The sequence below is a fragment of the Bidens hawaiensis genome, unplaced genomic scaffold (genome assembly GCF_021521415.1).
Source record: "Bidens hawaiensis isolate Kalapana, Puna unplaced genomic scaffold, B.hawaiensis_p1.1 tig00033481_1, whole genome shotgun sequence".
Lineage (NCBI taxonomy): Eukaryota > Viridiplantae > Streptophyta > Magnoliopsida > Asterales > Asteraceae > Bidens > Bidens hawaiensis.
The window spans coordinates 163,243-177,734 of record NW_027495730.1 but is presented as its reverse complement, the minus strand read 5'-3'; the positions used below and the strand labels follow the sequence as shown (position 1 = coordinate 177,734).

The following is a 14,492-nucleotide window of genomic DNA, read 5'->3' as shown; positions in this document are numbered from 1 at the left end:
CTAATCACTATGACAAAACTAACGGTGTCTCTATGTTACATGATCAATGAAAGTGGACCACTCGTTTTGGTGCTACCGGAATTCCCAGTCAAACCACCTGATTTTGGTAGCAACAATATGTGATGTATATTACTCGCTACATAGTACATTTAACTCTACATGTTTATAGATCATATGGCTTACATGTAACCATACACAATTATTTCGTCCAAATTGTTGAACGGTGTCATTTGGGACGAGCCATAGGCATAAAACTTGACTCCCACAAGTCAAAATGCTTGATCTTTAATAATTGAGAATAAAACTTACAAATTGAAAACTCAATGAAAGATGGTAAAATATAAGTCAATACAACATGAGAATCTGATAAAAGTAACTATGGCAAAGCAGACAAGATCAAGAAACTGTAAACACGCATATTAGCAAATATTAGGTTGAAAGTTAGGTAGTAATACATCACCATGAATCGGTTGTTTAACACTAGTATCGCATCTTTACCAGCGACGCGCGCTCAGAGCCTCAATAGCAGGTCCAAAGACCCGATCCACTGATTTGTTCCAATAATGTGCAAACTCAATTTTCTTCCTTGAAACAGGCTCTAAAATCTGTGTTCAATATAAAAACTTAGCCAAAGTACAAGATATATATATATACATATACTGTACATAACCAGGTGTCCATTACAATACCAATTTTCTATTATAGAATTTGACATCAGTATTAACACTTGTAGCTACAATTAGCTATATACAACTTAGGGCAATGAAGATGCCAGTAGAGTTTCAAACGAACCGAACAAACACGAACAAGGCCTTGTTCATGTTCGTTCATTTAAGGAAACGAACCTGTTCTTGAACTGTTCACAAACACGAACAAGGCCTTGTTCATGTACATTCATTTAAAGAAACGAACCTGTTCATGAACTGTTCACAAACACTTACCAAACAAGATTTCTTGTTCGTGTTGGTTCATTAAGGAAATGAACATGTTAGTGAGCTGTTCATGAAAACTTGGCGAACACAAACAAATGTTCATGAACATAAACTGACACAAACAATGAAACAAAATTTCATGAACATAACCGAAGTTCATGAGCATAAGAAACACAAACGAACGTTCATGAACATATATTCATTTTAGAACAAAATCTGCATTCTTCATCAAAACATTATGCGAAATCCACAAAATACAAATAAGTACTTACCATAATTTTCCGAACATAACATAATTAACATAACTAGGATTTCATATCTTTTAGAAAACTAAAACCAATTAAACAAAAATACATAATATAAAAACCTTAAAATGAGCCTGCTGCCAACATTCACGAACATAAATCAACAAACACGGCCTCTGTCCATGGTTTAATTAAACAAACAAAATAAATTGGTCAAGTCCGTTCATTTATTAAACGAACGAGCATACCAAACGGTTCACAAACTGTTCGCTGACCATTTCGGTTCATTTGTAGCCCTAGATGTAAGGCATTATAAAAATTCTCAAATCGTAAACATCGATTAAACCAACCGCGGCAACTATGATACCTAATCATATCAACTAACAATCGCAGATGGCAACACGGATTTGATAATTTGGTAGGCACAATTAGGGTTTGCAAAAAGTAAACAACAAATTGAAATAATAAAAAAGAGACCTGAGATTTGGGCGGTTGGATGGCTGCAATGGTCTTGTAGATGTCTCTGCGTTGTTCGAAAACAATAACGCCGGAGAATACAGTTCCTAGGGCAGCCCCTAGAATACGCTCCTGCAATAATAATAATAATAATTTCCACAACAAAAAGTTAATTAATTTATGTGTCTGTATACAGAGACACGTGAATTTGTGTAATTGTATAAGAATGAAAGGTTGGAAATTGAAGGTTACCTGAGCAAGGATGCTGATCATGCCTCCTGCTGCTGCTGTGGTGGAATCCAATCAGATGAGACCAGAAGAAAGGGGCAAATTTAGGTTCTAGATTTTGAAAAGTTTCATTTAACCCCCTCATTCATTCATGGTTATAAACGAACCAGACGTCTCTTTGACGAGAACTTCGTTTATATTCGTATATTTAATAAATGAGGCAGACATCAACAATAAAATTTTGTTAGGTAAGCTTAACGGACGAAGACCACGTTCGTTTAATAATGTTTGTGAACATCCAGTAACGTCCACTAATTATTATACTTTTTGAAATTAATACGTGATCCTTTATGTATGTTTGTTCATTAGTGTCTGTTTGTCCATTCCCGCCCATTAATGTTTGTGTGGTTATTTGTCCATTAGGGTCCGTTAATGTTCGTGTACATGTTCGTTTATTTAACTAAATAAATAACTATAACTTTGTTTTCAGTAGTATCATGTTTGTCATTCAAAAGGGGGTGCTAGCGCAGTTGCCCGCTTACCCACCTCTGTATTATAATTAGATCATTTTATTTAGAGTTAATGGCCATTTTCGTCCCTGTGGTTTGCTACTTTCGTCACTTTAGTCCAAAATTTGTAATTTTGTCAATTTAGTCCTCATAGTTTTAAATATTAGCCAATTACGTCCCATCCGTCTAACGACATCCAGCTATGCCGTTAGTTTAAGGGTATTTTTGTCTTTCTCCTTTTAATTTTGAGTTAACGGTCATCTTAGTCCCTGTGGTTTGATATTTTTGCCAATTCAGTCAAAAGTTTGAAAATTTGTCAATTTAATGTTCAGTTTAATTCAGTTTTTTTATTTTTTATTTTTTTGTTTATAACCCTAAAGAGCATAATTCAAGCCCAAAACCATCGAGCAACCTCAAATACTGGTATGCATTTACTTTGTTGACAACAGTAATCATACCCCCTCCTTATATTTAGTTTCTAGACATTTCCTAAAATCTTCTCCATGGTGGAATTCAATGGTAAACTGGTCAAGGTAATTCCCTGAAACCGAATTGTACAAAAAAAACTAAAAATCGTTTTGTTGATTAATGTATAATAGTTGATTACGACCCAGATTTTCGTTATGATATGTTAATCTTTAAACCCTAACTATTATGCATTCATCAAAGAAACGATTTTTAGTTTTTTTTTTCCGTACAATTCGGTTTCACGGAATTGCTTTGACCACTTTACCATTGAATTCCACCACGGGGAGAGTTTAGGAACCGTTTAGAAACTAAATACGAGAGGAGGGGGTATGATTACTGTTGTCGACAGAGTAAATGCAGACCTGTTTTGGGCTTGGATAATGCTCTCTAGGGTTATAGACAAAACAAACTGAATTAAATTGACAAAATTACAAACTTTGGACTGAAGTGGCAAAAATATCAAACCACATGGACGAAAATGACCATCAACTCAAAATAAAAAGGAGAAAGACAAAAATACCCTTAAACTAACGACATAATTACAAATTTTGAATTGAAGTGGCGAAAGTAGCAAACCACGGGGACAAAAATGACCATTAACTCTTTTATTTAAATATGAAGATTATTCGTATAAAAAAAACTAAACAAACACAAATCTTTTGCTCATATTTGTTCGTTTATTAAATAAACAAACTACTACTTCCGCTCTAACCTAACATAACATACTTAAGTCAACAACTTCAATGGCGAATCGATTATCCACTGTCATCTGTCTTTCAACACTCCTCATATTCTCTCACTTCATTACACACACCACCTCCATCTCCGACGACGATGACGAAGACCTCAGCTTCCTCGAAGAACCAGAACACACACACACACCTCACACCACCACACTTCCGATCCAGATCTTCCCGATTCCGACGAATTCGCCGGCGACGAAGACGACTTCGAACTACCGTCCGATTACAAATACGAAGAAGAACAAGACGAGTTAATTGATGATAAGGACGTCGTCGTTTTGACCGAAGGAAACTGTACTGACGTCATCGAGAGTAACGGTTACGTGTGTTGGGCGATGTGGTATCCCCGGACCCACATTTAGACAACTGCATATTAAAGGAGTTAGGGAGGTTATTTTTTTTAGCCGGCCCTAACCCTATTGGGCCCAATTGGGTTCTAGCTTGTTTAGCAAGGGAGTAGCCCTAATATGCGGTCTATAAATAGTCTCTTGTACTTGTTATTATATATCACCAAAATAATACAAACCTAATTACCCCGTGGACGTAGGTTGTACACCGCAACCGAACCACGTAAAATTCTCGTGTTCTTTATCGCTTTGATTTCTTGTTCGTGTGTGCCTTTTGTTCCTAACAACTGGTATCAGAGCAAGGATCACACTATAAACCCCAGCCGCCAGTCGCCACCAAACCCTAATCAGAAACCCTAGCCGCCGCTACAGTACCGCCGCCGCTACAGTGTTTCCGGCGTGTGAACAGTGCGCGCTACAGTACAATCTGTCTTTTGACCAGAAGAGGTCAAACAGTTCTGATCAGTATTGCAGGTTGCTTCCGTTAGAAACTCGGTAAAGATAATGACTGAGGACGGTAAGATCAGAATCGAGAAGTTTGATGGGCAGGATTTTGGATGGTGGAAGATGCAAGTCGAGGACTTGTTATGCCAGAAAGATTTGCTTCCATGTTTGAGAGGTCAAAAACCCGAGAATATGAAGGATGAAGAATGGGCCGATCTAGACAGGAAAGCCCTAGCAGTCATCAGATGCACGTTGGCTAAGAACGTTGCTTTCAATATAGTGAATGAGACCACTGCTAAGGGTTTGATGACCGCGTTGTCAAACATGTACGAGAAACCTTCCGCGTCTAATAAGGTATTCTTAATTAGACAATTGGTGAATACGCGTATGCGGGAAGGTGCGTCTGTTACCTCTCATATAAATGAGTTCAATTCTATCATATCCCGGTTATTATCTGTTGATATTAAATTTGATGATGAAGTGCAAGCTTTGCTATTATTGTCCTCGTTACCTGAAAGTTGGTCAGGAACAGTCACTGCCGTTAGTGGTTCAGCCGGAACCACCAAACTCACGTTCGAGGGCATTCGTGACTTGATCCTAGGAGAGGATATCAGGAGAAAGAATGCAGGTGAATCATCCAGTACTTTGCTAAGTACTGAGGGAAGAGGTAGAAAGAAAGATAAGAGGGTAAGTAACAGGGGAAGATCAAAATCAAGAGACAGAAAGGGGAGTTCAAAAACAAGAAACGACATAAAGTGTTGGAACTGTAATGAGAATGGTCATTTCAGAAGTCAATGTACAGAACCACCCAGAGACAAGAAAGAAGTGAATGTTGCCTCCTCAACAGCATCAGATTCTGATGATGCATTGATCTGCTGTATTGAGGATATAGTCGAGTCCTGGATTATGGACTCAGGTGCGTCGTTTCATGCTATCTCAAGCTCGAGAAAGATGAAGAATTTCAGACGGGGCAATTTTGGTACTGTAAGTCTTGCTAATAACCAAATCTTGGAAATTACTGGGTTGGGAGATATTGAATTGAAAACAAGTTTTGGAACAATTTGGACATTGAAAGATGTCAGGGTAATTCCAAAATTGAAAAAAATGTTAATTTCCATTGGGCAATTAGACGACCAGGGTTATGATGTAACATTCGGGGGAGGACAATGGAAGTTCGTCAAGGGTAGCATGGTAATTGCCAAGGGAAAGAAACGGGGTACTTTGTATATGGTTGAGGTTTCTGCAGGTAGTGCTAATGCAGTAACGAGTGGACCGAGTCTATCAAAGTTGTGGCATCAACGACTCGGCCACATGAGTGAGAAGGGCATGAAGATGCTTGTCGCCAGAGGAAAGCTTCCAGATCTTAAAAGGGTTGAATCTGAATTCTGTGAACCATGTGTTTTTGGAAAAAAGAAGAGGGTATCTTTTGTGAAGACAGGGAAAGCACCTAAAGCTCAGAAATTAGAGCTTATCCATTCAGATGTTTTCGGACCAACACGTGTTGAATCCTTGGGAGGCTCGAGATTCTATGTGACTTTCATAGACGACGCCACACGCAAGGTATGGGTTTACTTTCTTAAAAATAAATTTGAAGTATTTGATGTTTTTAAGAAATGGAAAACTGCTGTTGAACTTGAATCTGATCTGAAGGTAAAGTGCTTGAAGTCAGACAATGGAGGGGAGTACATTAGCTCAGAGTTCACTAGCTTTTGTGCTGAGCATGGCATTCGGATGATAAATACAGTTCCAGGTACTCCTCAGCAAAATGGAGTCGCAGAAAGGATGAATAGAACGTTAAATGAAAGAGCCAGAAGTATGAGGATAAATGCAGGGCTCCCTAAAATGTTCTGGGCAGACGCTGTTAAAACTGCTGCCTATCTTATCAACCGAGGTCTATCAGTTCCGTTGGGTTACAAAACACCTCAAGAAGAATGGAAGGGGAAAGCGGTTAATTATGAGCACTTAAAGGTTTTTGGGTGCAGTGCATATGACCTAGATCCGAATGCTGACAAGATAGATTCAAAAGCCAAGAAGTATGTTTTCATTGGTTACGGGTCAGACAAGATGGGCTACAAGCTTTGGGACTCGAAAAGCAGAAAAGTAGTCCGCAGCAAACATGCTACATTTAATGAGGCTGAGTTGTACAAAGATGTGATAAATCCAAACTCTAGGGTTCAGAAGCAACAGGTTGAATTCAAAATTGAAAACCAGAGATCTGAACCGATCCCCGAACCGGTTCAGGAACCCGCTACAGAAACTGAAGTCGACACAGTTCCTGAGTTTGAAGCTGGTGGAAATAATGAGTCAGAAGAAACTTCTGACAGTGGGAGTTCAGAGTCTGAAGACGAGGAGATCCCACAACAGCCTGACCAGACTGAAAATTGGGTCAGGAGATCCACCAGAGTTACTAAACAGCCAGAAAGGTATAGTCCCGGTCATTCCAATTCTTCAGTTAACTATATTCTTTTGACAGAAAACGGTGAACCCGAAAGCTACTCTGAAGCAGTCAAGATGAAGGATTCTCGCCAGTGGGAGAATGCTATGAAGGATGAAATGAGCTCTCTAGAAAAGAACAAGACATGGGACTTAGTCAAGCTTCCGCAGGATAAGAGAGCGTTGCAAAATAAATGGGTCTTCAGGGTCAAAGAAGAACATAATGGGTCTAAACGATATAAAGCCCGTTTAGTGGTCAAGGGTTTTCAACAAAAGAGAGGAGTTGATTATGATGAAATCTTCTCTCCCGTGGTGAAAATGACTACCATCAGACTTGTTTTAAGTCTTGTAGCAGCAGAAGATTTACATCTAGAGCAACTAGATGTGAAAACGGCATTTCTACACGGTGATCTTGAAGAAGACATTTATATGATGCAACCTGAAGGGTTTCGGGTTGTGGGGAAAGAAAATTGGGTCTGCAAACTAAAGAAGAGCTTGTATGGTCTGAAACAGGCGCCTAGACAGTGGTACATGAAGTTTGATAATTTCATGGAGAGGTCGGGGTTTAAAAGATGCCAGATGGATCATTGTTGTTATCTGAAGAAATTCAACAACTCTTATATCATATTACTGTTGTATGTTGATGATATGTTGATTGCAGGATCTGATATGAAGGAAATAAGCAAGTTGAAGAAACAGATGTCCCAAGAGTTTGAAATGAAAGACTTGGGTGCAGCAAAACAGATACTGGGAATGAACATCACTAGAAACAAGAAGGCAGGTACTCTAACACTATCCCAGGAAAAATACATAGGGAAAGTGTTAGAAAGGTTCAAGATGAATGATGAAAGAACCAAGCCTAGGAATACTCCATTGGGAAGTCATTTGAAGCTCACCAAAGATCAGTCTCCTAAAACTGAAGAAGAAAGATCGAAGATGACCAAAGTCCCATATGCATCAGCAGTCGGGAGTCTAATGTATGCAATGGTTTGCACTCGACCAGATGTTGCTCATGCCGTTGGGGTTGTTAGTCGGTTTATGTCAGATCCAGGAGAAAAACATTGGGAGGCTGTCAAATGGATACTTAGATACTTGAAGGGTACTCAGAAGATGGGGTTATGTTTCAGAAAAAAGGATGCCATACTCAGAGGTTACACAGATGCTGATCTGGGTGGTTGTAAAGGGACGTTCAAGAGCACTACCGGGTATGTTTTCACAGTGGGAGGGACAGCAGTTAGCTGGATGTCTAGACTTCAGAAAAGTGTGGCTCTGTCAACTACAGAAGCAGAATACATGGCTGTTGCAGAGGCCAGCAAAGAACTAGTTTGGTTGAAGACTTTTCTTGAAGAATTAGGAAAACAACAACCCGACTACTCATTGTACTGTGACAATGAGAGTGCAGTTAAACTTGCAAAGAATCCAGTGTATCACGGAAAGACAAAGCATATAGGGATGAGATATCACTTCGTGAGGGGGTTGATCAGTGAAGGAACAATCAGTCTGAAGAACATCCCAGGTGCTAAAAATCCAGCTGATATGTTTACCAAGTGTGTGGTGCTGGATAAGCTGAAGCTTTGCATAGCTTCAGCTGGTCTCCAGGAATAATGTTGAGGAGACAAGGGTAATTAGGATGGTTTGAAGATCAGGAGGGATTTTCATTTACAGAAGTACAGAAGAGATGGTGCATTTCTAGGTCCGAAGACACCAAGTGGGAGATTGTTGGGCGATGTGGTATCCCCGGACCCACATTTAGACAACTGCATATTAAAGGAGTTAGGGAGGTTATTTTTTTTTAGCCGGCCCTAACCCTATTGGGCCCAATTGGGTTCTAGCTTGTTTAGCAAGGGAGTAGCCCTAATATGCGGTCTATAAATAGTCTCTTGTACTTGTTATTATATATCACCAAAATAATACAAACCTAATTACCCCGTGGACGTAGGTTGTACACCGCAACCGAACCACGTAAAATTCTCGTGTTCTTTATCGCTTTGATTTCTTGTTCGTGTGTGCCTTTTGTTCCTAACAACGTGATGGTGGAGTTTTACGCTCCGTGGTGTGGACATTGTAAGGCGTTGGCGCCCGAGTACGCGGCTGCGGCTACCGAGTTGAAAGACGAGCCCGTGGTGCTGGCGAAGGTGGATGCGCAAGACGAGAGTGAGCTCGCGGAGACGTATGAGGTGCAAGGCTTCCCCACGGTTTTGTTTTTTGTTGATGGTGTGCATAAGCCGTATTTAGGGCCACGTACTAAGTGAGTGTCGATTGTCTAGTATCGGTTTTGAATTGGTTAAGTTTATATTGTAATTCGTTGATAATTAATTGGATGTAAACGAGCCTAGCCCGAGCTCAGCTTGTTTCGACCTATGAGAGCTGGCTTGTGAGTTGTTTTTTCAAGCTCAGGCTTGGCTCGTTTATAATTACGTTTTATATATATTTAGAAAACCTTAGATGAGCCGAAGCTTGGCTCGAGATCATGTAGTACCTTAAGCGTGCCAGACCTCGGCTAGAGCTTGACTGTGTAGTGTAAAAATAATACGTGGAAGTTCAAAAGAGGCAAAACTTAAAACTAAGCAAGGCTCAACGAGCCTAAACGAGCTACCCATACGAGGCTCGGGCTCGATAACTGAACGGGCCTTTTTGGGGCTCGGGCTTGATAACTGAACGGGCCTTTTTGGGGCTCGGGCTCGATAACTGAACGAGCCTTTTTGGGGCTTAGGTTCAGGCTTGAAAAAGCTAGGCTCGGGCTCGATAACTAAACGAGCTTTGTTTGAGGCTCAGGCTTGAACATTTTATCAATCCGAGCTTAAGTAGCTTGTGAACGGCTTGGCTCATTTGCACCCCTAGATATCACATTAAATTTGTATGTTGAGTAATAATATTGTTTCTGAATTCATCTATTGCTGTAGCATAACACTTAAATCTGTGGTTTTTCAAAGAATTTGGAGAATTCTTAATTGTAATATCAAAAGATTATGAATCCAACCTTAATTCAATGGTCTGAATCATGGGTGGTGTTTATGATCAATGAATTTGAGTTGTTTTTTTGATGTATTACAATCTAGAGATGCTATAGTAACTTGGATCAAGAAGAAAACTGGACCTGGTGTGTACAACATAACGACTGAAGAAGATGCAGAGAAAGTTCTTACATCCGAAGACAGAGTTGTTTTGGCCTTCCTTGACTCTTTGGTGGTATTATTTATAACTGATAACCGCCATATTATCTTGCAACATTTGTTTTCTATCTAGAAATACTTCACAAACGATATCAAACTGTTACACTTCTAGCTTTGAGACTTTGACCCTCAAAATCAAGATATTATTCTTTATATCGAGTTGTTCTGTTATCAGGGTACAGAAAGTGAGGAGCTTGTTGCAGCTTCAAGGCTTGATGATGATGTCAACTTTTATCAAACTGTAAACCCTAATGTGGCCAAGCTTCTTCATATAAATCCTGATGTTAAACGTCCCGCTTTGGTCTTGCTAAAGAAGGATGCTGAGAAAGTGACCCATTATGGTCAGTTTTTCACTCATTGCTGCACTTATGGCATCTGTTTTTTTCTATCTTTTCATTGGTTCTAAACTTCTAATTTATATATAGATGGTGAATTTGAAAAGTCATCAATTAAGGAGTTTGTTTTTGCAAACAAACTTCCCTTGGTGACAACTTTTTCAAGAGAAACTGGAACTTTGATCTTTGAAAGCCCAATAAAGAAACAGGTATAAAATACAGTTACAGACTTACAGTATATGTATTGATCAGCATAATATTGCTATAAACTGTACTTTTTGTTGTCAGATTTTGTTATTTGCCACTTCAAAGGGTTTAAGTAAGGTTGCACAAACATTGAGGATGCTGCAAAGTTATTTAAGGGAAAGGTATTTGAAATTAGCAATTATTTAAATATCAAAATAGTTACTCCTGAGAGATTTAGTAATATCACATTATTTATTGGGCAGCTTATTTTTGTATATGTTCAAATGGATAACGAAGATGTTGGGAAGCCCGTTGCAGATTATTTTGGCGTTACAGGAGATGCTCCACAAGTAACACCTGTTTTAACTTTTTATTACTTTTCACAAATTGAAGTACCATTAATAGAAGTATTTACCGATTGTTTTAACTAGGTTATTGGATATACCGGAAATGATGATGGTAGGAAGTTTGTATTTGACCAAGATTTAACCGTTGAAAACCTTAAGGTTTTCGGTGAGGACTTTTTGGAAGTCAAGCTTAAACCTTTGTACAAGTCGGATCCCATTCCCGAGCATGTATTTTGTTTGTTCCCTTTTCAATTATTGTCTATTAGTTTTTTTTAAAAGAGTTGACTTATTATTGGTCCATTGTTGATGATGCAGAACGATGGTGATGTTAAAATAGTAGTTGGGAATAACTTTGATGAAATTGTCTTGGATGAATCTAAAGATGTTCTACTAGAGGTACTTTTAAAATTGAAAAAGAAATTTATTTTGCATCGATTATGAATTATTATTATTATTATTATTATTGTTGTTGTGCAGATCTATGCACCATGGTGTGGGCATTGTCAAGCTCTGGAACCGACATATAACAAGCTAGCGATGCATTTACGTGATGTTGATTCATTGGTAATAGCAAAGATGGATGGAAGTACGAATGAACATCCCCGTGCAAAGGTTAGTATAGTCTCTTTTGCTCAAATTTGAATCTTTTGATATTATTACTCCAAACATGTTTAATGATTTTGGATCTTGTGTTTTACAGGCCGATGGGTACCCCACAATTCTTTTCTACCCAGCGGGAAACAAAAGCTCGGATCCTGTAAGTGATATATATATACATACATAAATATATATGTGTGTGTATAAAATCTATCTATACACTCTAATAAAAGGCTACAAGTTTTGCCACTTGTCACTCCTACATTAAACCTCACCTTTTTTAACAAATTTATAATAGTAAAACTAGACGGGTGCCCGCGCGATGCAGCGGGTGTTTGAACCTGTTAATCACGTAACAAATATAAGTGTCTATGGTTCGGTGAAAACCTTGAAATCGTTTAAACCGGTCATTGGTTTGACTTCTTTTTTCTTTTTCTTATTTTACTTTCGGTTTGATGGTTGGTTTCAAAATTTTCAAAACGTAGTGAACGGTTTGTTCGCGGTTTATACTGGCAATCGGCCATATGAAACCAGACCAGACTGTAAATGTTGAATGCATTTTAATGTTTTTAATTATTAATTATTAGATATTTTTTGTAATATATATTAGATATAGTTAAAATTTAATTGAACACAATCTTTTTATTACAAATAACTTGGCTATACAATTTCAAATTAACCTAACTGCAGAATAATTCATTTTGTGATCTTTGTTATTATTTCACGTCCTAGATCTTCCATTAATATTTACCATTTATATGGCTAAAATTATCATTATTTATGATCCTCTCAAGTATCATATTATGTTTGTGCTTAGTTAAAATTAATGGTACATTTAAATTAATAATTATTTTAAACTAAATTTATTATTAAAGTTTACACTGTGAAACCAAACTGAACCAGGCCGTTAGTAACGATTCGGTTTCAACTTTCAATGGTTGAGTTTGGTTTTGGATGACAAAAAATCAGTATTAACGGTTGGACTCACAAGTTTAACTTAAAAACCATCAAAACCGATAGTGAACACCCCTACGTAACATATTAATTTATTTAAAATAAAAAAAAATTATAACAATATCATATCCAAATTAAAGAGAATAAAATGCTCGTTTTTATGATGTAATTGTTTTTATAAAAATATTAACGTTTGAAAAGGCTATAGTCGTTTAAAAAGCATGGGTGGGAAGTTAGTTTACAACTTAAATTGAAAAGATAATATGGTTAAAGATGAGGGACCAAACTTGTAAGTTGAATAGATTATGTTTAAAAGACAAGTTTACCTTTACTAACACATGTACCTCATGCTTTAAGTGTTGTAAATTACTTAAAAATGGGTGTCTTAATTTGCCCTTGTTTGGTGTATTATATATAGTATAGATATAGATAATTGTTAATATATTATATATAGTATAGTATATAGTATAGATAATTGTTACCATTCTTAAAATGGTGTATTATATATTATATATAGTATAGATAATTGTTACCATTCTTAAAATTTATGCTTCAAAATTTGTTAATTTAATATTTACTTCCTATTTTTTTTCAAACATTTGATATTTATAATTATCTTTTACTTTAAAATTGTTTTAAAGACTATTGTACGACGACTGTATTAATAGTGTTTAATGGGTTTATTATTTCTTATATACTGATTATTTATTAAATATTATATTTTCAAGAACTATTCGTGTAGTACACGGGCCTCAAACTAGTATATTTATAAATTTGATTAAATTTGTTTGGTATGGCAGATATCTGTAGATGTTGATCGAACTGTAGTGGCATTCTACAAGTTTTTGAAGAAGCATGCTTCGATTCCCTTTAAGCTCCAGAAACCTACTTATACTGATGCTAAAGAAAACAGTGGCAAAATCGACCAAAAAGATGAATTATGACAATGGTTTGTACCCGTAGCTTATTTGTACACGTTGCAATACGATTATTAGAATGAGAGTTAGCCTTAAGTTATGTTGCTATATGTGTAAAAGACTGTGTTTCTTCATTTAGGTATCGGCTTAAAAGAGTTACGTTATCGTTGATATTAATGTTATCGCGTGTTTGATATGATACAATTAAAACAAGAATGTACAGAGAAAGGAGTTGATTCATATTGATATCCTTTCATAACTCATTTACAGGCTTTAAGTACTGAGTCTAGGACTGATTGTCATCAATGAAATTAGTAATATGTGACTTGATTAAAAAAATAAAATAAAATAGAATTAAAAAGGTGAATATAAAAAATACATTAAAAAATATCAAAAAGAAAAAAAAGGTACGTCATGCTTCTTGTTAATCTATCTATTCATAATGAAAACATCTTTATCTTATTGTAATTATAACATATCAATTTATACTTTAATCAAATAACTAATTACTTAAATTCTAAGAATTATAAATATGTGTGTATTTATGTCAATATAGTCAAAATATTTATATCTTTAATGAAATAAAATCTGCCTTTTTTCTATTAAATCAATTTATATACACTTTGGAATGTAAGAGATGAATATACTAAAATTCAATGATTGATATTTATAGGTCAAAATGATAAAGACAAGAAAAAGTTATGAATAAATAGCAATTTATTCTCACATATTCATTCAACATTTATCCTTAATCGATCCACGTAGTTTTTATTTATCTGTATCGAAACTGTAATACAAAAGCATGTTTTATTTACGCTAATTGTATATATAATATATGTTCTTATTTTATGTCATTACAACATATCATCTTTTGTTAAAATTCACTATTCTATTAAAAAAATATGTACAACTAATAAAATCACCATGTGCATCTTTTTTGTAATTATGATGAAATTGAGGGAGAATTCAGCACGTAGTCGTATGAATATACCATTAGTAAATATAATTTGAACTTATAAACTAGGTATATGATAGAAAAGGTTTTTTTTAGAAACATTTTTTTAAATTAATAGTTTAATTTCTATAGCTCAATTGTATTTCTTTTAAGCGTCTCGTGCATCACACAGGTTTTAAGATTAATATTTAAAAGATAAAATTATGATTTGTGCCCATGTGCT

At 36.4% G+C, this 14,492-nt stretch overlaps 1 long non-coding RNA gene and 1 pseudogene across 2 annotated transcripts; one reads left to right on the top strand and one right to left on the bottom strand.

The window, feature by feature from the left end:
* Positions 1 to 402: 402 nt before the first annotated feature.
* LOC143584871 (uncharacterized) lies at positions 403 to 1,984 on the bottom strand. Its single transcript, XR_013144444.1, has 3 exons — positions 1,886 to 1,984; positions 1,655 to 1,765; positions 403 to 605 (listed from the first exon to the last, which is right to left on the bottom strand). It is a non-coding gene; the product is annotated as an uncharacterized LOC143584871 (long non-coding RNA).
* Positions 1,985 to 3,581: 1,597 nt separating this feature from the next.
* LOC143584867 (protein disulfide isomerase-like 1-4) lies at positions 3,582 to 13,483 on the top strand (annotated as a pseudogene). Its single transcript, XR_013144441.1, has 12 exons — positions 3,582 to 3,902; positions 8,831 to 9,053; positions 9,865 to 9,994; positions 10,154 to 10,319; positions 10,404 to 10,522; positions 10,602 to 10,681; positions 10,763 to 10,849; positions 10,931 to 11,074; positions 11,162 to 11,242; positions 11,324 to 11,458; positions 11,547 to 11,603; positions 13,198 to 13,483. The product of XR_013144441.1 is annotated as a protein disulfide isomerase-like 1-4 (transcript).
* Positions 13,484 to 14,492: the final 1,009 nt, after the last annotated feature.